Source organism: Aotus nancymaae, unplaced genomic scaffold (genome assembly GCF_030222135.1).
Source record: "Aotus nancymaae isolate 86718 unplaced genomic scaffold, 86718_ANA_hifiasm-v0.15.2.pri h1tg000025l, whole genome shotgun sequence".
Classification (NCBI taxonomy): Eukaryota; Metazoa; Chordata; class Mammalia; order Primates; family Aotidae; genus Aotus; species Aotus nancymaae.
In genome coordinates this window covers 13,098,217-13,125,394 of record NW_026988438.1, presented here as the reverse complement: position 1 = coordinate 13,125,394, position 27,178 = coordinate 13,098,217, and the positions used below count along the sequence as shown (strand labels likewise).

Below are 27,178 nucleotides of genomic sequence, written 5' to 3'. Positions count from 1 at the left end.
TGATATATCATAGTAAGAAAGACCTTCCTCCAATATATGATAATGTTTATCCATAAGCCTTTTTTTCTTGTGATATTTTTGATCTACCTGGAAATTATTTTGGAGAAAGATGTGAGAAAATAGAATGTTCTATTTATTTCTTTTTTTTCAAACTGGCAAGCCAGTTTTACAAGAAAAAAACTTTTTATTTTCATTTTTAAATTATCAAGTCTCAGGTATGTCCTATCATTTTAAAAATGTCTTCCCCTTACCACATTGAAATAGATGTTTTTGTTTATTATTTCTTTCTAGACATACCAAGGCCATTATTTATTTTTACAAATTCACTTACCTGGTCTGGCATCCCATAAGCTTGAGGTCAGACAATACTCAGTCTTCTTCTGTAAATCCAGTTTTTTGTTTTTTCTTGGAACCTTGATCTCTGGGAAAGCAATAGCAATACTAAGTTTCAGAGGCTTTGGAAACCCAGGCTGGTTATACAGCTTGAGGCCAGCAATGTTATCAGAACAATTTATCTTTGTACATTATTCAAGTTAGAAATACATATAATACTTACTTTTTTTTTTTACTTTTAATTTTTTTATTGTACTTTAGGTGCTGGGGTACACTTGCAGATCATGCAGGATTGTTGCATAGGTACATACATGGCAAGCTGATTTGCTGCCTCCATTCCCTCATCACCTATATCTGGCATTTCTTCCAATATCCCTCACCAACTTCCCTACCCCCACTGTCCCTCCCTTAGCACCCCTCAATAGACCCCAGTGTGTGATGCTACCCTCCCTGTGCTCACGTGTTCTCATTGTTCAACACCTACCTATGAGTAAGAACATGTGGTGTTTGGTTTTCTGTTCTTGTGTCAGTTTGCTGACTATGATGATTTCCAGATTCATCCATGTCCCTACAAAGGGCATGAACTCACTGTTTTTTATGGCTGCATAGTATTCCGTGGTGTATATGTGCCACATTTTCGTTTTCCACTCTATCACTGATGGGCATTTGGGTTGGTTCCAGGTCTTTGCTATATTGGGTTGGTTCCAGGTGCTGCAATAAATATATGTGTGCATGTGTCTTAATAATAGGATGATTTATAATCCTTTTGGTATATACCCAGTAATGGATTGCTGGGTCAAATGGTATTTCTATTTCTAGGTCCTTGAGGAATTGCCACGCTGTCTTCCACAATGGTTAAACTAATTTACACTCCCACCAACAGTGTAAAAGTGTTCCTTTCCTCCACATCCTCTCCAGCACCTGTTGTCTCTTGATTTTTTAATGATCACCATTCTAACTGTCGTGAGATGGTATCTCAATGTGGTTTTGATTTGCATTTCTCTGATGACCAGTGATGATGAATATTTTTTCATATGTTTGTTGGCCTTGTAAATGTCTTCCTTTGAAAAGTGTCTGTTCATATCTTTTGCCCACTTTTGAATGGGTCTGTTTGTTTTTTTCTTGTAAATCTGATTTGGTTTTTTGTAGATTCTGGATATTAGGCCTTTGTCAGATAGGTATATTGCATAAATTTTTTCCCATTCTGTTGGTTGCTGGCTCACTCTAACGACTGTTTCTTTTGTTGTGCAGACACTCTTAAGTTTAATTAGATCCCATTTGTCTATTTTGACTTTTGTTTCTATTGCTTTTGGTTTTTCAGTCATGAAGTCCTTGCCTATGCTTATGTCCTGAATGGTTTTGCCTAGGTTTCCTTCTAGGATTTTTATGGTATTAGGTTTTATGTTTAAATCTTTAATCCATCTGGAGTTAATTTTAGTGTAGGGTGTAAGGAAGGGATCCAGTTTCAGCTTTCTGCACATGGCTAACCAGTTTTCCCAACACCATTTATTAAACAGGGAATCCTTTCCCCATTGCTTGTTTTTGTCAGGTTTGTTGAAGATCAGATGGTTGTAGATGTGTGACATTCCGTTCAAGGACTCTGTTCTGTTCCACTGGTCTATATCTCTGTTTTGGTACCAATATCATGCTGATTTGATTACTGTAGCCTTGTAGTATAGTTTGAAGTCAGGTAGCGTGATGCCTCCAGCTTTGTTCCTTTTGCTTAGGATTGCCTTGACTATGCAGGCTCTGTTTGGTTCCATATGAAGTTTAAAAGTGTTTTTTTCCAGTTCTGTGAAGAAGGTCAGTGGTAGCTTGATGGGGATAGCACTGAATCTATAAATTACTTTGCGCAGTATGGCCATTTTCACAATATTGATTCTTCCTAACCATGAGCATGGAATGTTTTTCCATCTGTTTGTGTCCTCTCTTATTTCTTTGAGCAGTGGTTTGTAGTTCTCCTTGAAGAGGTCCTTTACTTTCTTTGTTAGTTGTATTCCTAGGTATTTTATTCTCTTTGTAGCAATTGTGAATGGGAGTTCACTCATGATTTGACTCTCTGTTTGTCTGTTATTGTTGTATAGGAATGCTTGTGATTTCTGCACATTGATTTTGTATCCTGAGACTTTGCTGAAGTTGCTTATCAGCTTAAGGAGATCTGGGGCTGAGAAAATGAGGTCTTCTAAATATACAATCATATCGTCTACAAATATTGACAATTTGACTTCCTCTTTTCCTAATTGAATACCATTTCTTTCTTTTTCTTGCCTGATTCTCTGGCTAGAACTTCCAATACTATATTGAATACGAATGGTGACAGAAGGCATCCTTGTCTAGTGCCAGGTTTCAAAGGGGATGCTTCTAATTTTTGCCCATTCAGTATGATATTGACTGTGGGATTGTCATAAATAGCTTTTATTATTTTGAGATACATTCCATCAATATCTAGTTTATTGAGAGTTTTTAGCATAAAGGTCTGTTGAATTTTGTCCAAGGCCTTCTCTGCATCTGTTGAGATGATCATGTGGTTTTTGTCTTTGGTTCTGTTCATGTGATGGATTATGTTTATAGATTTGCATAGGTAGAATCATCTTTGCATCCCCGTGATGAAGCCTATTTGATTATGATGGATAAGCTTTTTGATGTGTTGTTGCATTTGGTTTGCCATATTTTATTGAAGATTTTGTGTCAATGTTCACCATGGATACTGGCCTGAAGTTTTCTTTTTTAGTTGAGTCTCTGCAGGGTTTTGGTATCAGGATGATGTTAGTCTCATAAAATGAGTTAGGGAGGATTCCCTCTTTTTGTATTGTTTGTATTGTAATACTTTCAGAAGAAATAGTACCAGCTCGTCTTTGTATGTCTGGTAGAATTTGGCTGTGAACCCATCTGGACTTGGGCTTTTTTTGGTTGGTAAGCTATTAATTGCTGCCTCAAGTTCAGCCCTTGTTATTGGTCTATTCAGGGTTTCAACTTCTTCCTGGTTTAGGCTTGGGAGGGTGCAAGTTTCCAGGAATTTATCCATTTCTTCCAGGTTTATTGGTTTATGTGCATAGAGTTGTTTGCAGTAATCTCTGATGGTGGTTTGTATTTGTGTGGAATCTGTGGTGATATCCCCTTAATCATTTTTTATTGCATCTATTTGATTCTTCTCTTTTCTTTTTTATTAATCTGGCTAGTGATCTGTCTATTTGTTGATCTTTTCAAAAAACCAGCTCCTGGATTTACTGATTTTTTGAAGGGTTTTTTTTGTGTCTCTATCTCCTTCAGTTCTGCTCTGATCTTAGTTATTTCTTGTCTTCTGCTAGCTTTTGAATTTTTTTGATCTTGCTCCTCTAGTTCTTTCAATTTTGATGATAGGGTGTTGACTTTAGATCTTTCCTTGCTTCTCATGTGGGCATTTATTGCTATAAATATTCCTCTAGACACTGCTTTAAATGTGTCCCAGAGATTCTGGTATGTTGTGTCTTATTCTCATTGGTTTTGAAGAACATCTTTATTTCTCCCTTCATTTTATTGTTTATCCAGTCAACATTTGGGAGCCAGTTGTTCAGTTTCCATGAAATTGTACGGTTCTGAGTTAATTTCTTAATTCTGAGTTCTAATTTGATTGCACTGTGGTCTGAGAGACTGTTTGTTATGATTTCTGTTCTTTTGCATTTGCTGAGAAGTGATTTACTTCCAATTATGTGGTCAATTTTAGAGTAGGTGTCATGTGGTGCTGAGAAGAATGTATATTCTGTGGATTTGGAGAGGAGAGTTCTGTAAATGTCTATTAGGTTTGCTTGGTCCAGGTGTGAGTTCAAGTCCTGGATATCCTTGTTAATTTTCTGTCTCGTTGATCTGTCTAATATTGACAGTGGAGTGTTAAAGTCTCCCACTATTATTGTGTGGGAGACTAAGTCTCTTTGTAGGTCATTAAGAACGTGCTTTATGTATCTGGGTGCTCCCATATTGGGAGCGTATATATTTAGGATCATTAGCTCTTCTTGTTGCATTGATCCTTTTGCCATTATATAATGCCTTTTTTTGTCTCTTTTGATCTTTGTTGCTTTAAAGTCTATTTTATCAGAGACTAGGATTGCAACTTCTGCTTTTCTTTGTTCTCCATTTGCTTGGTAGATCTTTCTCCATCTCTTTATTTTCAGCCTTTGTGTATCCTTGCATGTGAGATGGGTTTCCTGGATACAGCACACTGCTGGGTTTTGACTTTTTATCCAATTTGCCAGTCTATGTCTTTTGATTGTGGCATTTAGCATATTTACATTTAGGGTTAATATTGTTATATGTGAAATTGACTCTGCCATTTTGATGCTAGCTGGTTGTTTTGCACATTAGTTGACACAGTTTATTCATTGTGTCAATGCTCTTTACCATTTGGTACATTTTTGGAGTGGCTGGTACTGGTTGTTCCTTTCTATGTTTAGTGCTTCTTTCAGGAGCTCATGTAAAGCAGGCCTGGTGGTGATGAAATCTCTGAGCAGTTGCTTGTTCATAAAGGATTTTATTTCTCCTTCACTTATGAAGCTTAGTTTGGCTGGATATGAAATTCTAGGTTGAAAGTTCTTTTCTTTAAGGATATTGAATATTGGCTCCCACTCTTTTCTGGCTTGTAGGCTTTCTGCTTAGAGATCTTCTGTGAGTCTGATGGGTTTCGCTTTGTGGGTGACCCGACCTTTCTCTCTGGCTGCCCTTAGCATTTTTTCCTTCATTTCAACCCTGGTGAATCTGACAATTATGTGCCTTGGGGTTGCTCTTCTTGAGGAATAGCTTTGTGGTGTTCTCTGTATTTCCTGGACTTGAATGTTGGCCTGCCTTGCTAGGTTGGGGAAGTTCTCCTGGATAATATCCTGAAAAGTGTTTCCCAGCTTGGATTCATTCACTCCATCACATTCAGGTACACCTATCAAACATATATTCAGTCTTTTCACATAATACCATATTTCTAAGAGGCTTTGTTCATTTATTTTTACTTTTTTTTTTCTCTAACCTTGCCTTCTCACTTTGTTTCATTGAGTTGATCTTCAATCTCTGATATCCTTTCTTCTGCTTCGTTGATTCAGCGATTGAAACTTTTGTATGCTTTGTGAAGTTCTCGTGTTTTTCAGCTCCATCAGTTCATTTATATTCTTCTCTCAGCTGTTTATTCTCATTAGTATTTCACTGAACCTTTTTTCAAAGTTCTTAGTTTCTTTGCATTGGGTTAGAACATGATCTTTTAGCTCCGAGAACCTTCTCAAGCATGTTTCTGTCAATTCATCATACTCATTCTCCATCCAGCCTTGGTCCTTTGCTGGTGAGGACTTGTGATCCCTTGAAGGAGGAGAGGCATTCTGGTTTTGGCTATTTTCATCCTTTTTGTACTGGTTTATCTACCTGTGGTCTTTGTGGTTGGTGACTTTCTGATGGGGTCTCTGAGTGGACGTCCTTTCTGTTGCTGATGAAGTTATTTCTTTCTGTTTCTTAGTTTTTCTTCTAACAGTCAGGCCCCCCTGTTGTAGGACTGCTGGAGGTCCACTGCAGACCCTGCTTGCCTGGGGATCACCTGCAGCAGCTGCAGAACAGTAAGGGTTGCTGCCAGTTTCTTCTTCTGTTATCTTTGTCCCAGAAAGATACCCGCCAGATGTCAGCCTGAGCTCTCCTTTACGAGGTGTGTCTTTGGTTATATGGGGGTTGGGGAGCTGCTTGAGGAGACTGTCTGTCCCTTATAGGAAGTCAAGTACTGAGCTGTGAGCTCTGTTGTTCTGTTCAGAGGTGCTGGGTGGGTATATTTAATTCTGCTGCAGCGGAACTCACAACTGCCTTTTTTTTCCCAGGTGCTCTCTCCTGGTAAGGTGGGGCTTTATTTATACATTCCTGTCATTCTGCTGCCTTTTTTCAGAGATGCTCTTCCCAGCGAGGATGTAGACTAGTCACAGTCTGCCAGCAGAGGCATTGCTGAGCTGCCATGGGCTCTGCCCAGCTGCTGTGTGAACTTCCTTGCAGTTTTGTTTATAGGGGTATAGTTAGAACTGCCTCAGTAATGGCGGTCTGCATCAGTAATGGTGGACTGTTTCTATAATGGCAGACTGCCACGGTAACGGTGGACTGCCTCAGTAATGGTGAACTGCCTCAGTAATGGCAGACGCCCTTCCCCTGACAGAGCTGGACCATCCTGGGTGACTGTCTCCCAGGCATTCCAGTTTCCAGTTGAAACAGTGCCCGGATTTGTGTGAGTTTTTGTGTGGAGACCCACTGCACTGGCTGAAACAGCTGTGCTGGAGACTTGTGGTGATTTTCTGCCTGGGAATCTCCTGGTCTGTGGGCAGTAACAATTCATTTGGAAATGTGGTGATCACTCACCCTCTGTATTTTCACTGGGAACTGCAATCCAGAACTATTCCTATTTGGCCATCTTGGATCCTCTCAAAAGTTACATATATTCTTATTTGGCCAGAATGCTATTTTCAATTTGACATATTTGGAGTGCCAAGTGGGATAATCATTTATTAAATTAATAATTAACAGCATTATGATAATTGCCATTTTAGTTACTTAGTTTTAGAAACCCAAATAGCTCTTAAAAATTGTTTTTGTTTGTGAAATATAAATGAGGCATAACATATGTAGATCACTCAGTCTAAATAATCACTGTATAATTTATTTTCTTCAAATTTGCTGGAGTATTATTTTATGAATAATATTTGATCTAGAATATTGAGATTTTTAAGAAAAAGAATCTAGGCCACGCATGGTGGCTCACACCTGTAATACCAGCACTTTGGGAGACTGAGGCAGGTGGATCACCTGAGGTCAGGAGTTCGTGACCACCCTGGCCAACATGGCAAAACCTTGTCCCTACTAAAAATACAAAATAATTAGCTGGACATGGTGGCAGGCACCTGTAATCCCAGCTACTTGGGAGGCTGAGCCAGAAGAATTGCTTGAACATGAGAGGTGGAGGCTTCAGTGAGCTGAGATTGCAACACTGTACTTCAGCCTGAGCTATAGAGCAAGACTCTGTCACCAAAAAAAAAGAAAAAGAAAAAAATCTTTTCTTTTTCATTCTACATTACTTATTTCATCTGCTAAGGTCTGAGTTATTGTTTCTCTTGCCAGATAAATATATTCAAATCCTATCTTCAAGGGGATGGTATTAGGAGGTGGGGGGTGGTATCTTTGGGTGTGATTAGGTTATAAAGGCAGAGGCCTCATGAATGTGATTACTGCCTGAAAGAAATCCTTCATGCCTTTGCCAGGTGAGGCTACAGTGAAAAGATGGCCATCTAGGAAGTGAGTCCTCACCAGATAGCCAATCTGCTGACCCTTGATCTTGGACTTCCCAGTCCCTAGACCTGTGAGAAATAAGTGTCTGTTGTTTATGAGCCACCCAATTTATGATCTTTTGTTATAGCAGCTTGAAAAGATTAAGACGTATCCTTCTGTCTTTCTTAAGCATTATAAAAGCTTCAGTGATACAATTTTGAAATTCTGATAATCATCTAAGCAAATCTAAGGATTAGAGCAGCAAAAAAAGAGAATAAAGAAATTGGAAGATTTCTGGAAATAATAACAGGTTATAACACAATGTTAGGGAGTAGGGAGTTATTCCTTCTGGCTGCAAATAGCCCTTATTCTGTAACATATGTAAACATGTTATTTCAGCTGAAATTAACAGTATGGAAAACAGAACGAACTTCACATGCTTTTAGAGAAGTAAATTGTGTGTTACAGCAATATCAATAAATAATGTAGAAGCATTGATGTTTACCATTGTAAACTTTAGAGCTGGACATCTCTGGGTTTAAGTCTCATAGCCGAAATTGACTGGATGTTTGAACTTGGGCAAGTTAATTTTGCTAATCCTCATAAAATAAACTCTCATATTTTTTGAGATGGCACATAGTCTTGGCATTAAAAATATTAGCTGTCAATAGTGTATACTACCAAAGCTTTTGAGATTTCATAGTTACCCAGGAACTAAGGAACCATAACAGCCAGTTCTCATTCACTCAGCAAACTGAAAAAAAAAAAAAAAGTTGTGGAAACACTTACCTTAGCATATCTTCAGGAACAGTCAGCAGTTAATTAAATTTGAAGCTGTTAGAATAAAGTGAAAGAGAACACGAGTAAGAACTAGTCAAAAAAAATCACAAGACACAGCAAAAATGCAGATTCACAAAACAGGAGATGAGAACTGAAGATATGATGATATTTACTAAGAGCATTTTTGATAAAACAATACTGCTGACTCCTCTAAAATACATTCTAAATAACATTTTTACTTTAAAAATATATTAATTTATTGTTTATTCCTTCTTTTATTCAACTTTTATTGTCATTGCCTTGGCATTTTTGCAGCTTTGTTGAGATATAAGAAAAACTGCATTTTTTTTGTTTTTAGCTCAGTTGCTTTCTTCTATAACTTTCACATTATTTTGATCCTCCATTTTTTTGTGTGTACTCCCCCAACACAAATACTCATCAGAAGAGACAGACTATGTTGTTACCTTTTCTCAGCCTTCAAATACTGCTTTCTCTCTTGTTACTTGTGTTGCTCTTCATATAAATGGAAAATTATTAGATGATTGTGGCAGAAAATATGTGGCAGTGCTGGTTATCACATGCCTGCTTAGCATGCTTTCAATTACAATGAAGATCCCAGTTCTGAGAAGGAAATTTCATTTCTCTAAAAATTCAAAAAGTAAATTGTTTATATATAAAATAATGTTTATATAATACTTGTATATATAATTTATATATGTCATGTTTATATATAAATAAAAATGTTTATATATAAAATAAGAGCTATCAAAATTTTAAAAGCTTAAAATTGTTCTCTTTTTAGAACCATAAAACTGACTATAGTTTCTTAGTCCAGAAAAATTAAAAGAATATTAAGTAATAGACAGGACTTCACACTCTTACGGTCTTAGCTACTTAAAAAGCACATTTTGGGCTGGGCGTGGTGGCTCATGCCTGTAATCCCAGCACTTTGGAAGACCGAGGCGGGCAGACCATGAGGTGAAGAGATCAAGACCATCCTGGCCAACATAGTGAAACCCCATCTCTACTAAAGATGCAAAAGTTAGCTGGATGTGGTGGTGTGCGCCTGTAGTCCCAGATACTCAGGAGGCTGAGGCAGGAGAATCACTTGAACCAGGGAGTCAGAGGCTGCAGTGAGCCAAGATTGTGCCACTGCATTCCAGCCTCGTGACAGAACAAGACTCTGTCTCAGAAAAAAAAAAAAAAAAAAAGCACATTTTTCTGTGTCTTACACAGAATCATATTGTAAAAGTGCCACTTGTCAATTTAGGTGTGATTTTGTGTAGCTTTTATTCAAAACATTATTTAGTAATTCCAATCAAAACTAAGGTACAGATTTTATGGAACTTGACAAGCTAATCTGAAGATGTATAAGAAGAGCAGTGGTCCAAAATGCACATGAAAGGAGCATAATCATCTGATACAGAAAAAGAAGAAGAAAGAAAGAAGAAATGGAGGAGGATGAGGAAGAAGAGGAGGAGGAGAAAGAAAAAGGAGGAGGATGAGGAGGATGGGAGTGGGTATAATTTTTTCACTAGACACAAGATTTATAATAAAGTTCCAATGACTTTCAAAGTATTATATTAATGTGGGGATTGATAGAAACCATGGAAAAGAATGTATAGTTTAGACACAGACATACATAAAGACTTGGTATCTGACAGAGGTGGCTTTGTAGATGAGTAGTCAGTAAATGGTGCCTAGATATTTAGTTACCAAAATAGAAAAAAATAAAGTCAAATCCTTACTTCACACCACACACAAAAGATGAATTAAAGACCTAAATAAAAAAAAAGGATATAACAGTTTAGAAAAAATATAGGAGAATACCCTTATAACCGCAAGATAAAAAAGGTATAGGAAACACAAACTGTCATAAAGAAATTGAGAAATTTGAAATACATGAAAACTAAAACTTTTAACAAAAGACAACATAATTATGGTAAAAAGATAAGCCACAGACTGGAAGAAGCTATTTGCAACACGTACAAGTTTTGCAACATATATCCAAGATATATGAAGAACTTGCACAAATTAAAAAAAAAAAGTATGCAAGTTAATAGAAAAAGGGCAGAAAACATCATCAATTCACAGAAAAGCAACCAGAAGAGGAAACACACACATACACACACACATACACACACACACACGCACACACACACACAATCTTACTAGTAGTCAGTAATCTTACTAATAGTAATTTTAATGAACATTATAATATCAATCAGATTGACACAATTTTAAAAGTATAAAGAATGATGTGAAGCAATTGTAATTTTATACACTCCTTGTGAGTATACAAATCAATTCAACCACCATAGCAACTTGGTAATAGATGGTAAACTGATAATTCCTATTATTCACAAAAGCCTGAAAATCTCCTCATAGGAAGAAAAATCTTCAGGGTTGTATTGATCATAATATTAGGTTGGTGCAAAAGTAATTGCAGCTTTTACCTTTACTTTCAATGGCAAAAGCTGCAATTACTTTTGCACCAACCTAACAGAAAAAAAGAGACAAACTATATGTCCATCAATGAACCAGAACTATGCATATTAACATAATGTTGCACAAAAAATACATTACAGGCTGAGCATGGTGACTCACGCCTGTAATCAGTACTCTGGAAGGCTGAGGCAGGCAGATCACTTGAGGTCAGGAGTTCGAGACCAGCCTGGCTAACATGGAGAAACCCCGTCTTCACTAAATGTTCAAAAATTAGCCAGGCATGGTGGTGTATGCCTGTAATTTCAGCTACTCAGATGGCTGAGACATGAGAATCACTTGAACATGGAGATGGAGGTTGTAGTGAGCCAAGATTCTGCCACTGCACTCCAACCTGGTCTGTCTCAAAAAAAAAAAAAAAAAAAAAAATTACAAAAGAATATTGTAGTATGTTACTGCTTAAAGTTTTACAATTTTGTGAAAAAACATATTGTTTAGGGTTATAAGCAGTTGTAGGAAAAGTATAAAGAAATGCACAGGAATGAGAAGCATCTACTTTGGGGTGATCGCTGCCCACTCAGGAAGGAAAAAAGGGAATGTGATAAGCTTAAGCCATCATAATATTGTAATTCTTAAACTGAAAGGTGGGCATCTGGGTGTTCATGATTGTAAATCTTTATATCTTTTTGTATATCTAAAATACTTGATAACAAATTTATTTTAAAAAGAAACAATAATAGGGTAGGGTGCATTTTTACCAAAGGCCAAAATAAAAATTATTGAGTTGGAATTTATACTTAGAAAAGGGACTTACATTTTTCTTAGTCACACTATAGTGATTGGGATGGGGGGAACACAGATTTTTTTTTCTCAATCTTTGTTTTCTCCCCACTACTATTGTATTACATAATCTTCGAAAAGGCTAAAATGAATCAGAAACTTGTAATATAGACAGTAAAGGTGTCCCATAATCCAATTCCTTCAGAATTTTGCAGACTTTACTCAACTGTTATTATTATTATTTTGGCTTGTTGAGGGAGCTAAGGCCATTCTGATTTGTGATCCTTTGTGAACATTGAGGATGTTGACAATGTTTAAAAGCAACTGATGTAGATTCTGAAGGTGTGGTATAAATAAGAGTTTCAAGCATATACTGAATAATGATATTATTTAGTGTATTTCAAAGTGACTCCTTTGAAAGATGCGACCGCATTGGATTGAGCAACCATAATTCCTACTGGACTTGCAATGCCCTTAGGCCTATTGATTATTTTCTGGATTGCAGTGACATGACAATACAGAGAGAGAGATTTGGAATGACATTCTGCCATTCATCACAAGCTGGAAAAGAACTGTATTAATGAAATAATACTTACAAGCATAACTTTGATTTTTACAAATGCGTGTTTGTTTTAGAATCTCATAGCCTTACATCTTTCAAGCCTAGGTCAAAAAAGAAAGAGGTATCTTTCTTTATTCTTCAGGAAACATAAAGTGCCAGAGCATATTCCTGATGCAGAAGCTGCAACAGAAAGTGGGATATAAGTGATCTCTATCCTCACAGAGTTTATTATTCTTTATCTGTATTGCTTTAATGGTGCTCACTATTTTTGTCATTTGTGAACATTTCATTCTACTAGACAGTGAGTTTGATGCCACCCTCATTTTCCAATCATCAGTGTTTCCCTATGGAATTTAACACAGTACTTTACAGCTACAGACAGTGAATCAACGTGTGTTGAATCAATAAATGAATGATTTTTCCCAGAATGCTTTGTTGGAGTAAAACAACATAGCTTCTCTTTGACTAAATTGGTAGAAACTAACTTAATTATGTTATTATGTCTTGGAGTCATATTAAGAAGTTTGCATTAAGGAAACTATTAAAATGAAATGATAGTGCAAAAATCAGCCTTAATATTTTTTCCTTGGAATTATAGAATATAATTTATAGCCTAATATTGGTGAATCATGTATGTAGGGAAAGGTTATAAATGTAGAATAATATACTTACTGAACAGGCTTAATATCTATTTAGGAGCAACTATTATTATGTACTAGGAAAGAATATTATTTTATAATATTGCTGAGGAAAAAGTTTTTAAAATTCTCTAAATATCTAAATATATCTTTATGATAGATAATACCTAAATAAGAAAAAGTTTTGAAATAATCTCTTACTTTGATTTGGTTTAAAAAATATTTTTCTTTGTGTGAAGACAAATTCCAAGGGTAAATATTTTGAAGAATTAAAAGTTATAACCTCAAATTTAGAGCACTAAGAAAAAGTATAGAAAATGTGTTAAAATTGTCTTCTACCCAGGTATACTCTTTTCTAACTCTCCACTTTAGAGGGGTTCACTGCTCTCTCGCTCTCTCTCTTTTTTTTTTTTTTTTTTTTGAGATGGAGTCTCGCTCTCTCACCCAGGCTGCAGTGCAGTGGCGCAATCTCTGCTCTATACAACCTCCGCCTCTTGGGTTCAAGGGATTCTCTTGTCTCAGCTTTTCAAGTAGCTGGGACTTCAGGCATGCATCACTATGCCTGGCTTATTTTTGTGTTTTTCAGTAGAGGCGAGGTTTCACCATGTTGGTCAGGCTGGTCTGAAACTCCTTATCTTGGGCGATTGGCCTGCCTCAGCCTCCCAAAGTGCTGGGATCACAGGTGTGAGCTACCGCACCTTGCCTGGAATTAGTCTGAGGGGGAAGCTGACAGCAATAGATCTGCAGTAGGCTTTATTGTGAATCCAGTAACTTTAAAATGATTTTCTGGGTTGGGTGTGGTGGCTCACCCCTGTAATCCCAGCACTTTGGGAGGCCAAGGTGGGTGAATTACTTGAGGTCAGGAGTTCAAGACCAGCCTGGTCAACATGGAGAAACCCTGTCTTTACTAATAATACAAAAATTAGCCTGGCATGGTTGCAGGCGCCTGTAATCCCAGCTACTCAGGTGGCTGAGGTAGGACAATCACTTGAACCTGGGAGGCAGAGGTTGCAGTGACCCGAGGTCATGCCACCACACTCTGTCCTGGGCAACAGAGCAAGACTATGTCTCAAAAAGAATTTTTTCCCATTGCAAAATTACTAAATATAGAATGATACATGATATACAGAATTCCCCTATTCTGCAGCTGGATGCCCCAGGAGCAGTAAATCCTATGTTCCCTAGAATTCATTTATAACTTTGCCCACTAATTTATGAAGGGCTTCTGCAAACTCTCAGAAAAGCTAAAGTTAGGCCATATTGAGGATCCAATTTCCACAAAGTGATGCTAAAAGGACCAGATGACACCTGCACATGTAGTAGGTTGTGTTACAGGAGAGAAACCTTAAGGTAGAGAACCCAAATCTTTAATAATGTGCAGTAAGCATGCCTGCCCTTTGCTCTAGAGGAAAACACTATCTCTATATCCCAAGACTGTTTGCTACAGAAACATCCTTAAATAGTCTGGAACAAAGAACAGTAAGTACCTTGCTGGCAATATGTGCAGAAATGTGAGCAGCTCGTGGCGAACTGTCTTTCAACATTCTCCCAGATGACCTGATTCGGGCTGGACTGATAGTTCTATTAAAAAAAAAAAAACTTTTCAAAAATTTCAAAATCTTTTCCTATCCATTAAAGATAAGAGGTTTTCATCTCCCTGACTAGTTTCTGTTTCCTCTAAATTGGTTTAATATTATTATTTAGAGACAGGGTCTCACTCTGTCATCTACGCTGTGATCATAGTTCACTGTAAACTTGAACTCCTGAGCTCAAAGGATCCTCCAGCCTTAGCCTTCTGAGTAACTAAGACTCCAGATGCATGTCACTGTGCCTGGCTAGTTTTTAACTTTTTGTAGAGATGGAGTCACACTATGTTTCCTAGGCTTGCCTCAAACTGCTGGCCTCAAGCAACCTCCTGCCTTGGCCTCCCAAACTGCTGGAGTTATTTTTATTATTATGTGTTATTTATGGTCTCTATCTTCTGTGTTGGGAATTTTCTTTAGATGCTTGATAATTTTAGCAGTTTGCTCACTAAAAACAGGAGACTAAATAGCTTATTGGTATTTCTGAATGCATAGGTAGGGCTTTGTTGCCTGTGGTGTTATCTATTGAGTGATTTCATTGAATCATCTGGAAAGAACATTGATGTCAATATGTTTAGGTCTTTTCTCCAGCTAATCAGTTTCCCTACATAAATCTCATCCAATCTTCTGTTTGGGTGCTAGTGAACTGGCTTTTAGGGTTCTGAGAACCCAGTGGTGGAATCATCACACATACATTTATGCACACATTAACAAAGTCTTTTTGTTTAAATAAAGTTCTCCCAAATCACACTTCTCTAATTACAAATAAGGTTAAGAATATTTTACCTGCATTTACTGTCAGTGTGTTTTCTCTTCTGTGAAATGACCATGTCACGTTCATGTTTATACTGAGTTGGATTTTTCTTTTTAGGAATTATTGATGTATTCCTGTTCTGAACCCTATGTCAACTGTCTGTGTGGTGTCATTCTGCAGGTTTTAGATGTTCTTTTCCTGCTATCTGCCTCCGCTGAGCATTTTCCTCAATATAGCCTTTCTTGATTCCTAGACTCTTGTGATGTGGCCTTTGGTCCAACACCCCACCAATGTACCAATGCGGCCTGAAGGTCCAGTCCCTATCACCACCCCATCCCCATGCTCCTCATAGGCCCTCCTGTGCTGTTAGAGGCCAGGTGGTGTACGAAGCTTTAAGAGCTCATTACCCATCCTACATGGTTCCTATTTTCAGGGGATCTGTTTTTACTGTCTCCAACTCCTTTATTGATTTAAAAGAATATTTTATCCATTTATCCATTTTTTCTTGCATTTTTGGGTGTTTTGTAGCCAGAGTGCATAGTGATCTCTAATGCAGTTTGTTGCTAGAAACAGACGTCTATAATTTATTTTTCTTCTTTCTAAACACTGTATCCATTCTGGCTGGAATTTTATAGGAGCATATATCTTCTGGCTAGGACTTTGAAATGTAAAATTGAGTTTATGCACTAAGGTTTAAAGTTTTTGTTTTTTTCATTTGTAGAAAAGAATACCTTAGTTATGTTCCCAATTTTAAGGGAATCTATGCCTCATTTTAGTTTTGTTTAACTAGAGATAGATCTCCAATGACTTAGTTATAGGTAATCTTGATAAAGTTGGTGGGTACATTTAATTTTAAGTAAACACGTTTTTTACAATAATGTCTTAACCAATGTTTCCTATAATAAGTGTTCTTAGTCTCAAGGTTGTAAGTTTATAATCTTTGGAAACATTAAAACAAAACTTTCAATATTGCAGAGATGCATTTTGGCTTTCCAAGCAGTCTAAGACAGGAACTTGAAATTTTCTTAATGTTTATGGCAATTGGTATGTACGTATTTCTAACCTTCTCCTTATCTAACAAGACACAATAACTGTGAATAACTGCCTGATACTTCTTCTAAAAGCCCCATGTTTCAAGTTTCTCATTCTTTCAAAAGTATCTTCATTAAAGTTCCTTGTACAGTAGTTATATTTTCTGGCAAAGGCTGAGTTAAAGAATATCAGGCTCATAGTTATCTGTTTCCATAGGATAAATAACTAAAAGTTGTTTAATGAAACTCTTTCCTGGAGAAAAAAGGCAATCCAATAGGTTAAGGCAACTACAAGTCAAAACTCTAAGGTAGCAATAGGCCTGAATGGTACGAGCTCTGAGAAATGACAAGACCAAGATACTTGTTTAAACAAATCTTACATCCATTTCCTTCATAAATTTATCTTAGTGAATTATTAGAAGCAAAGGAGATCATCATAATTTAAAAATGTTACTTATTTTAATTACATTTGGTTGACAATTTTATCTCATAAATCGTTTCTAACACTGCAGAAATTTTACCCTTAACATTGGTCCCTAACTAAGGTCCCAGAGTTTCCTTCAATTTTCTATGGGCAACCTAATGCATAAGGCTGCACGTACAAGGTCCTTCTATTACTGAACAATTAGCACAGTGCTAGGTGCTGGTGGTGATGGTGGTGGAAATAGACTGTTGTTACAAAAGACTACTTCTTTTTATGATGCAAAAATATGCATTCTTGTTGAGGCAGCAAGATGCAAATGAAACAAAATAGACTGGCATATAGTTCTCTCTCTCTCTTTTTTTTTTTTTTGAGACAGAGTTTCGCTCTTGTTACCTAGGCTGGAGTGCAATGGTGCGATCTCGGCTCGCTGCAACCTCCACCTCCTGGGTTCAGGCAATTCTCCTGCCTCAGCCTCCTGAGTAGCTGTGGCGTATAGTTCTTAAACATTAATGTGCATATAAATCATCTAACCTCTATATGCAATGCAGATTCCTAGCTCTCTACCACCAGAGATTCAGATTTGGTAGATCTGATTTTTCAAAATGCTCTGGTAATTCATTTTGAGCAACCCTATAATTGGAGCTTATAGTCATGTGCAAAATAATGGCTATTTTAGGCCAAAGGTCTGTCACAGAAAACTTCAAGGAAGCGGAGAATAGGATAGGATTGTAAAGCATGACTTGGGTTTTTATGTCTGGAAAGGAGAGAGAGAGAGAGAGAGAGTCTTTGGAAAAAAAAAAAAAGAAGTACTGTGAGCTAGAGGCTAGATTTGGAAATGGTTCCTATGAAAAAGAGCAATGAGTAGATTCTCCTGACTAAAGCATGGAGGTCATAGCAGCCTGCCTTGAGAAGACTGAAAAGACAAATGGCCAGTAAACACTTGTTGGATAGAATTGCTGGTTTCTTTCCTTCTATTTTTCCTTCTGGGGAATGTTTCCAGCCAGTGCTGAGAGATATGATTTGAAGTGGGAAGGAAATTTTTCCAGAATAACCTTAGCTCTGGGAGCTCATCATCTGCAGACCTGGAAAATTAAGTAATTTTTTTTCTTTTTCATCCCATTCTCTATTAAAAGCCCTAATCTGTCTCCTTGTCTCTCTTTTATGGAAGTGTGTACTTTCTATCTTATAGTAATTCAAAGGTTCATCTCGTCTTCCTCATTAGACTCTAGATTTTGTGAGGGCAGATTCTTAACTTATTCATTTTATTTCTTTATAGTCCATCATATAATGCTATGCACAAGGGCAGTATTCATAATATTTGTTTAAAGAATCAGTTGATGACATTATCACTTCACTAGACTAGGTACTTTGTACATAATATCATATTTAGATTTTTGAAATCTACTATGAGTTAGGCATTGTTATCCACATACTGCAAGGAAGAAAACTGAGGTTTGGAAATGTCAAGCACTTGTCTATTTTCACACAGCTACTAAAGGGCACAGTCAGAAAAGAATGCAGGACTGGAAACTCTAACTGACTTAAAGGATGTACTCTTTCCACTGCTGGATGGAACAAAGAAATGAATGAATGAGAGAATGAGGAGTATAAAGCTAAGTAATTCAAGGGAATGATAAATGAGATTTTAATCAGAATTTCAATCTTATTTTATTCTAGAGGTGGAAGGAAGGAAAGTTGGGGATTCTTCAGTTCTCAGCTCTTTGAAAAAAGGTGTGGTCTGCTGGAAGGGAGTGCCAGAGCACAGAATGTACAGTTAGAAGGTGCTGGAATGTAGGGCAGGGCCCACTGGTTATTCTATACCTACGTTGATGGGGAGAGAGACCCAGCTGTTTACACACGACATTATGACAATGTGGTAGAGGAAGAAAGCAAGACCTTTGAGGAGAGTTAGTCATGAGGGAACAATCACCCAAGTGATTGGTAAAATATATAGATTCTCAGGTTCCATAGCCAGAGATTCTGATTAAATGGCCCTGGGGTAATGTGCAGGACCATACAATGTGCAGTCTAGGTTGAAAACTCACTGTTCTAGGATTTAACTTCATTTCTTGAACATCAGGATTCAGCCTCACTGTTACCACAGCGCTGACCTTCACAGGTGTTCTCTATGGAAATAAGTCACTACTTCAAGGTTACTGGTCTCTGGATGTTGAATAAAACAGCATGATTATTACTAGGGGACTGTTTTGTTCTCATGTGATAGTAGGCATCTTTTTCTGAGCAAGTCCTGCATTCCAAGTGATTTTGCTTCTGGGATCAAATTACACAGCTATTGGCATCAGATTGGCTTAGCAAAATTAATGAAAACATAATTGAGCAAGTTTTCCTCAGCTGTGCCATTTGAAGCATCCTTATAAATTTTTAAATAATAAAGTAGTAACATAAATTAAGAAAGTGATTGTTAGAATTGCAAGTTAGACTTTTCAATTAAACTCAAATTACACCTCTAATGAAGTGGATCATTAGTGATGATTTCAAATTATGAAGCAATACTTAAAAAAATACAGCATGGGGTTTGAAGTGGAAGACCTAGCTCTAAAACCTGACACTGTAGTAGTAGATGGATAACTTTGGAGAACATAGTAACTTGTCTGCACCTGAGTTTCCTCATTTATAAGATGAGGATAATAATACTTCCTTGCAATAGTGTGACGGTAAATGCATAACGACTGGCTCTCTGGAAGGAGAGCTGGTTTGTGGCATTTGGCAATTGTTGATACGCAAATATTTCCACCATTGCTGATATCAAGTTACTAAGAGAACTGGCTCTAAAAATTTAACAACGGGTTTGTGTGAGTGCCTCTCCTTACTGACATATTATTATGATAAAATACTGTGTAGAATAACTAACTCAGTGTTCGACCCAAATGTACTCAATATGTACAGTGTTTCCTAATTCTTTAGTTTTCAAATTTTTCAAATGTTACTCTATTGAAAATAGAATTGTTAACCATTTGAAAAACAAGATGTTTTAGGGCCGGGTGTGGTGGCTCACACCTGTAATCCCAACACTTTGGGAGGCTGAGGCTGGAGGATCACAAGGTCAGGAGTTTGAGACCAGCCTGGCCAACATGGTGAAACTCTGTCTCTACTGAAAATATAAAAATTAGCTGGGCGTGGTAGGGCATACCTGTAGCTCCAGCTACTTGGGAGGCTGAGGCAGGAGAATCACTTGAACCTGGGAGGCAGAGGTTGCAGTGAGCTGAGATCATGCCAGCGCCCTCCAGCCTGGCAACAGAGCAAGACTTCGTCTCAAAAAAAAAACATGCTTTACATGGCAGAAAAAGAGCCATACTGTTCTGTTAATCTGAACTTGAAATGGATTTATGCTCTTCAAAGCTGGATTAGTCCTAAATTCACCATGTCTCCCTTCATGAGTCCTTGAAAAATCTATATTTACATATTTGAAAATTATGAGATCTGTGTGAAGATTTTATTAGCAAGTATTTATTAAGCACATTTTGAGTTCTCAGTATTATGCTATACACTGTGGATTATGTTGGTAACTTCTTTGAAAGGTAAGGTTTTCATGTGTGGAAGTCTTAGATTGTCTTTAACGCTTTCTACTTTCTTCCCAATGACCTTGTCTCCGCTCTTGGCATCCAGTGCTTCTCCTTGCCTCTTCTCTTTTCTCCATATAATCACTTCTTCTAGGGGCATTTTTTTTTCTGCTAAGGGACATCATTAGAAAGATAATGGTCAAATCTGACAAAAGAGGATGAAAATAAAGGAGCTTACTGAGAAGCCAAATATTTATTTGGCAGCATCCCAGGTAGGATCCAAACTGTATTTTCCTGACTTCGGCAAGGAGTTTGGTGTGAATAGATTGCATCAGTGAAAGCATTCAAAACCCTTCCCTATCAAAGCATCCAAGTTACTCCTTATTTCCTGAGTCCTAAATTCAAGGCATGAATGAGTTAACAGTCATCACATTTGCTTTCTTTCTCCTGTGGGCCTCTCATCCTGGGCCTATTCCCATAGTTCTTGCCATATACTCCAAATAAAATCCAGATTCTCACTCAGGAATAAATAAATCTGATACATTTAGGTCTTTCCTCTCAGCTAATCAGTTTCCCTACATAAATCTCATCCAATCTTCTGCTTGGGTGCATAATCTAGCCCCTGACCACTGCTCCACTAATAACACCAACTTGCATTTATTGAGTGCTCACTGTAAGCCAGAGGTTGCCCTATGTTCTGACTGGAATTAAGTCATGTTATTCTCAAAACAAAGCTTTGCACTTTTAATCTTGCTTTACAGATGAGGAAACTGAGGCCTTAGTTTAAATTTCTTGTCTGAGATCACACCAGTCCAAAGTGGCAGGGTTGAGATGGAAGGTCTAGTGAGGATTTCTTTCCTAAAGGACATGTGGTGAGGATGATATGAGTTCTGAGGATGGCCACACCTGTTGTCAATGGGACAGGGAGTAAAGCCTACCATGGGGAGAGGTGCCATGGAAGAGCCAGGAGAGAATGACACAGAGCATTGCCAACAACTGGTCCAGAATATGGCAAATATATATATATATTTGAAAAAGAGAAGGAAGGATGACGGTGGACTTTGTCTAACATCACAGTTATGGAAGGTATGTACCCAGTGTGCACCAAACATACAGTTTGACAGACACATGCAGTTAGTTCTCTGTCTCACCATTGCTATCCATTTTTAAATTAACATTTATGGGAGACCAAAATATTCCATCCAAAAAAAATATGAAGAATTATTGAGCTGAAGGCAATTAAGAGGAAACAGATTCCAGAAAACTTTCTGACCTATTGTTGAAAAACAGGGCATATATTGGCCTCTTTTCCTAGGGAGAGCAGAAGTTAACACTGAAGACAACTTGGCACTCTTATTGGCCTGGAGATGGCACCAGAGGAATCTATATTATCAAGGTTTACTAACCATCTTTTATCTGCCATTTGTTTACCTTCCTCAGAGTTACCATCCCTAGAGACTCAAAGTCATTTTTGTCTTGTCACTTCTCTAAAAATTCATTATTCTTTGTTGAAGATGTTATATAAGCTGAAATTCAAAGCCACCACTTTGATAAGTCATTCCCTGGGTGTCTCCCATATATATGAAATGTATGTGTTAATAAACTCTGATTTTCTCTTGTTAACTTGTCTTTTATAGGGTTCTGTTTCAACTAAGACTTTATGAGCGTTGAAGAAGACATTTCTTTAATTCCCTTACACTTTCCGTTGAAATATGCATATGGAAAACTGCTCAAGGTATACCTTCACACTTGAAAGAACTTTCACGATGGGAATAGCCCATGTAACCAACATCCAGATGAAAAAATGGATCATTACCAGCACCTGAAAGCCTCTTTATAACCCTTCTCATTTATTTACACTGTCATTCTTCAAAGGTAACCAGCGCCCTGACTTCTCTCACTATAAACTAGTTTTTCTTGTTTTTGAACTTTATGTAAACAGAACCATACATATTTAATATTTTTTGTTTGACTTCTTTTGCTTTGGCTTTTGTTTCTTCAATTCATCCATATTATTGCATGTAGCAATGATTTATTTGTTCCCATTGCTTAAATATACCATGGTTCATTTGTTCTGCTTCTGATGGACATTTGAGTTGTTTCTAGTGTTTGACTACTATGTATTGTGCTACTGTGAGCATCCCTGTACATGTCTTTTGGTGCATATAAATGTGCATTTTGATGGGTATATACAGAGGAGTAGAATTCCTGGGCCACAGGATACGCATATGTTCAGCTTCAGTAGATAATGCCAAACTTTCTTCAAAAGTGGTTGTACTAAATTATACTCCTACCAGCAGTATATGAGGATTCCAGGTGGTACAAAGTGGTAATATCATTCTTTTCCATTCTGGTGGGTGTGCTTGATACTTTGTGGTGGTTTTAATTTGCAGTTTCCTCACAAGAATGTTGGGTACCACCGTTTATTGGCCATTTGGATATCCATTTTTGTGAAGTGGCTGTTTAAGCCTTTTGCCCATTTTAAAAATTGGGTTGTATGTTTTCCTTCTATTGATTTGTAGAAGTTTTGAAAATGCATCTCATCAGTCTATTTTGCAAGGATTTAAAAATCTATATATAATTAGCTAAATACAGCTTCTTCATATCCAGTGCTAAGAATTGTACTTAATACCTTGTTAACTGTTGAAAAAGTATTTATTTTTTAAATGGTTGTGTTTTCAGCAGTTTGGTTTCAGACCTTTTTTTCCCTCACATATAAGGCATTCCTGTACTCAATAATGACAAGACAGTTATTCAAGAAAAGCGCTTCCTCTCCCTTTTTCCCTCCTTCCCTCTCTTCTCTTCTTCCCTATTTCTAGTTCCCATTCTACCTCATTTCATTCCTTCTCTTTCTTTCTTCCTACCTTCCTGAAACAGTTTATATTTATGTAAAAGCTTTATAGTGAGCTTCTTTTAGAGACTTTGATCTCAATTCATAGAACCAAATCTCTTTTCTGAGAACACTGCATAAATAGCTGGGACTCAAGTTTATGTAAATCATCATATCAGAATTACCTTATGATGCTGTTTTCCAAGCACTATCTTTCTTGAGTCATTTAAAACTGCTTTAAAAGTTCATTTGAGAGAGAGAGAGAGACCCAAGTACACACTCATTATAGAATTTCAGATGAACCATGTAATACAAAAGGAACACTGATAAAATATGAAATAACAGATAATGCTGTTCTTCCTATGCTGGTATGCTTGGTAAAGCACTCCCGATATATGAACATTCAGAACTACATAAAAGATAAATGCTCTTCATTACAAAACATTCTCTGGATTACAAAGGAATTCCCAGTAATTCACAAAATGCACTCTTTTGTTCCTCTATGTTCAGTTTGCTTATTCTGTTTCCTCTGCCTTTTTTACATAGCCAGCTCTCCATCTATGCTTAAAACATAATTTTATTTACAGAAAATGATTTATATATAAACTTACAACAAAATATTGCATCAAATAGATTATCTGTAGAAAAAAAGAATACTTCATGATATCACTAGAAGGGAACTTTCTTTAAATGCTTTCTCTAAGTTGTGGAAATTGATTTCTATTGATGGCTTCATCTTTCCAATTCTGGTGTCATGCAATGTTGGCAAAATAGCAGAGCATTAAAAGAGCTACTAATTAACAAGGATATCCAGGACTTGAACTCAGATTTAGACCAAGGGGACCTAATAGACATCTCCAGAAATCTCCATCCCACATTAAAAGAGCTACCAATTAACAAGGATATCCAGGACTTGAACTCAGATCTAGACCAAGGGGATCTAATAGACATCTCCAGAACTCTCCACCCCAAATCCATAAAATATACATTCTTCTAAGCATCACATCACACTTAATCTAAAATTGACCACATAATTGGAAGTAAAACACTCCTCAGCAAATGAAAAAAAAAAAAAAGGAAATCATAACAAACAGTCTCTCACACCACGGTGCAATCAAATTAGAACTCAGGATTAAGAAACTAAAAACTGCACAACTACATAGAAACTGAACAACCTGCTTCTGAACGACTACTGGATAAATAATGAAATGAAGGCAGAAATAAAGATGTTCTTTGAAACCAATGAGAATGAAGACACAATGTACGAGAATCTCTGGAACACATTTAAAGCAGTGTGTAGAGGGAAATTTATAGCACTAAATGGCCACAAGAGAAAGCAGGAAACATCTAAAATCATCACGATTAAAAGAACTGGAGGAGCAAGATTAAACAAATTCAAAAGCTAGCAGAAGAGAAGAAATAACTGAGATCAGAGCAGAACTGAAGGAGATAGAGACATGAAAAAAACCCTTCAAAAAATCAACAAATGCATGAGATGGTTTTCTGGAAAGATCAACAAAATAGATAGGCTGCTAGCCAGACTAATAAAAAAGAGAGAAAAATCAAATAGATACAATAAAAAATGATAAATGGGATATCACCACCGATCCCATAGAAATGCAAACTACCATCAGAGAATACTAAAAACACCTCTATGCAAATAAACCAGTAAATCTGGAAGAAATGGATAAATTTCTGAACACTTACACCCTCCCAAGACTAAACTTGGAAGATGAATCCCTGAATAGACCAATAACAAGGTCTGAAATTGAGGCAGCAATTAATAGCCTACCAATCAAAAAAAGTCCAGGACCAGACAGATTCACAGCCAAATTCTACCAGAGGTATAAAGAGAAGCTGGTACCATTCCTTCTGAAACTATTCCAAACAATACAAAAAGAGAAAATCCTCTCTAACAGATTTTATGAGACCAACATCATCCTGATACCAAAACCTGGCAGAGACACAAGTAAAAAAGAAAATTTCAGGCCAATATCCATGACGAACATTGATGTGAAAATCCTTAATAAAATACTGGCAAACCAAATCCAACAGCACATAGAAAAGCTTATCCATCACTATCAAGTCGGCTTCATCCCTGGAAAGTAAGGCTGGTTCAACATATGCAAATCTATAAACATAATCCATCATATAAACAGAACCAAAGATAAAAATCACATGATTATGTCAATAGATGCAGAGAAGGCCTTTGACAAAATTCAACAGCTCTTTATGCTAAAAACTCTCAATAAACTAGGTGTTGAAGGAATGTATCTCAAAATAATAAGAGCTATTTATGACAAACCCACAGCCAATATCATACTGAATGGGCAAAAACTGGAAGCATTCCCTTTGAAAACTGGCACAAGACAAGGATGCCTTCTTTCACCACTCCTATTCAACATAATATTGGAAGTTCTGGCCAGGGCAATCAGGCAAGCTAAAGAAATAAAAGGTATTCAATTAAGAAAAGAGGAAGTCAAATTGTCTCTATTTGCAGACGACATGACTGTATATTTAGAAGACTCTATTGTCTCAGCCCCAAATCTCCTTAAGCTGATAAGCAACTTCAGCAAAGTCTCAGGACAGAAAATCGATGTGCAAAAATCACAAGCATTCCTATACACCAGTAATAGACAGAGAGCCAAATCATGAGTGAACTCCCATTCACAATTGCTACAAAGAGAATAAAATACCTAGGAATGCAACTAACAAGGGATGTGAAGGACCTCTTCAAGAAGAACTACAAACCACTGCTCAAAGAAATAAGAGAGGACACAAACAGATGGAAAAACATTCTATGCTCATGGTTAGGAAGAAGCAACACCATGAAAATGGCCATACTGCCCAAATTAATTTATAGATTCAACACTATCCCCATCAAGCTACCATTGACCTTCTTCACAGAAGTGGAAAAAAACACTTTAAATTTCATATGGAACCAAAAAAGAACCTGCATAGCCAAATCTTAAGCAAAAACAACAACAACAACAAAAAACAAACAAAAACTCCACAAAGCTGGAGGCATCACGCTACCTGACTTCAAACTACACTACAAGGGTACAGTAATCAAAACAGCATGGTACTGGTACCAAAACAGAGATATAGACCAATGGAACAGAACAGAGGCCTCAGAAATAACACCACACATCTACAACCATCTGATCTTTGACAAAACAAGCAATGGGGAAAGGATTCCCTGTTTAATAAATGGTGCAGGGAAAACTGGCTAGCCATAAGCAGAAAGCTGAAACTGGATGCCTTCCTTACACCTTATACAAAAATTTACTCCAGATGGATTAAAGATTTAAACATAAGACCTAACACCATAAAAACACTAGAAGAAAACCTAGGCAATACCATTCAGGACACAGACATGGGCAAGGACTTCATGACTAAAACACCAAAAGCAATGGCAACAAAAGCCAAAATAGATAAATGGGATCTAATTAAAGTAAAGGGCTTCTGTACAGCAAAAGAAACTATCATTAGAGTGAACTGGCAACTAACAGAACAGGAAAAATTTTTGCGATCTACCCATCTGACAAAGGGCTAATATCCAGAATCTACAAATAACTTAAACAAATTTATAAGAAAAAAACAATCCCATCAAAAAGTGGGCAAAGGATATAAACAGAGACTGCTCAAAAGAAGACACTTATGCAGCCAACAAACGTAAGAAAAAAAACTCATCATCACTGGTCATCAGAGAAATACAAGTCAAAACCACATTGAGATAACCATCTCATGCCAGTTAGAATGGTGATCACTAAAAAATCAGGAGACAACTGATGCTGGAGAGGATGTGGAGAAATGGGAACACTTTTACACTGTTCTCATTGTTCGACTCCCACTTATGAGTGAGAACATGCAGTGTTTAGTTTTCTGTTCTTGTGTCAGTTTGCTGAGAATTATGGTTTCCAGAGAAATAGGGTGCCAGGAGGAGGAGGATGTAGAGTCCAGAAATCATTGCTTTGAGGTGGGAGAAATAACAGTGTATTTGTGTGATGATGGGAACAATCTACTAGAAAGGGGAATGATGATGCAAAAGAAAGAGGAGAGAATTGCTAGAGTGACATCCTTGGAGGTGGGAACTAGGTGCAGGAAAGGGGCTGACCTTACAAAGGGTCACAGAGTATGTGCTCAAAACATGTTGAAGGAATGAATGACTTCACACTGTGGGGACTTATTTTCACTTCTATTTTTATCACTATATGGGCCCTCAATATGGTATAGTGAGTGACTAAAAGCA

At 37.1% G+C, this 27,178-nt stretch overlaps 2 long non-coding RNA genes across 2 annotated transcripts in view; both read right to left on the bottom strand.

Moving 5' to 3' along the window:
• Nucleotides 1-303: 303 nt before the first annotated feature.
• Nucleotides 304-8,872, bottom strand: LOC105716294 (uncharacterized). Its single transcript, XR_001107243.2, has 3 exons — nucleotides 8,823-8,872; nucleotides 8,368-8,412; nucleotides 304-421 (listed from the first exon to the last, which is right to left on the bottom strand). It is a non-coding gene; the product is annotated as an uncharacterized LOC105716294 (long non-coding RNA).
• The window catches only part of LOC105716295 (uncharacterized), a 217,380-nt gene continuing 199,070 nt past the window's right edge, over nucleotides 8,869-27,178 (bottom strand). The window contains exon 4 of the long non-coding RNA XR_001107244.2: nucleotides 8,869-9,001. This is a non-coding gene — a long non-coding RNA (uncharacterized LOC105716295). The remainder of the gene's footprint in view (nucleotides 9,002-27,178) is intronic.